A 1137-nucleotide genomic window follows, 5' to 3' on the forward strand; every position below is an offset into this window, starting at 1 on the left:
TTTGCCTCTGGCAACGTCACCCCAAAAGCTACAGGAAATCCAAAACTGCAACGAAATGCAAAGCAACAGAACCGGCTGAGAAACCCCACCTTTAAAACAAACATCTTCCCCAAAAAAATCCGTTTGCCTCCGTGATCCAGGCATTTCCGGAAAGAAAAGGAGCACGTTGGCCTCAACTCCCCAGATACTGTCATTGTTTGGTCGTCACCTTGTTTTGCTAGGATCTGACACGGCCGAGAAATGTAAAAACACTCCTGAGAGAGACCAAGTTGGGGTGAAACCGCCAACAGTCTCTAGGCTTAGACTGGGGGGCAGGAGGACTTGAGGAAACCATCCGTTCTCGGTCCCCCCAAACCTCAATGTAGGGGCCGCAGCACTGGGAATGTGACCACAGAGCCAGGCCAGGACACCTCCCTGTAATGTCCACCCTGGAAATATTCAGGGAGACAGCTGTTTGCCTTAAAGAGGCCCAGACAAAGGAACCCAAGGTCCCCCCCAAAAAAAACCGCCACCAGCAAAACAGCACCCCCATAGCACGGGCCTCGCTGGCCATGTCCACCGGCCCTGCCACACTCCAGACAAACAACACTCACGTCTGAGGATGATGATTTAGGTAGCGAGAGACTTGCTTCAAAAACCACATGGCAATCTCCAAATTAAAAGAACATGTGTAGCGTTTCACAGGCGCTTAGGTTTCCTAAGCCCTCCTGACTTCAACTCCACCCCTTGGGACACACCAAAAGTTGCAGAAGATTCCCAGCCCTCGGTCTCCCCAAGGGTGTGCACAACCGAGGCTCGAGCTCGCGGCCCCGCCACGCCGCGCCCCGGAACCCCGTCCTCCGCGGCGGCCCCCCGCAGCCGGCCCCTCGGAGGCCACTGTTTGGGGCCCCGGTGGCCAGACGGGTCCTTGCGGCACCTGGCAGGTGTCAGTCGGTGAGAAAACCGACAGCCACACCGATGAAAAGCCAGCGCGACAGGCCAGGCCGCCCGCGCGGGTCTCAGAACTTTCTCTGCAACTTCAATCAGTTCTCGGAGCTCGCAGGCCGGCCGCGCGGCCATCGGAAACAGGCTCGCCAGAGTTCCCGGCGCAGGGCGGCCAGGCCTGTCTCCGGCCGAAAGTCCTCGCTCGGCGCCTGC

This window comes from Myotis lucifugus, unplaced genomic scaffold, assembly GCF_000147115.1.
Source record: "Myotis lucifugus unplaced genomic scaffold, Myoluc2.0 scaffold_415, whole genome shotgun sequence".
NCBI lineage: Eukaryota > Metazoa > Chordata > Mammalia > Chiroptera > Vespertilionidae > Myotis > Myotis lucifugus.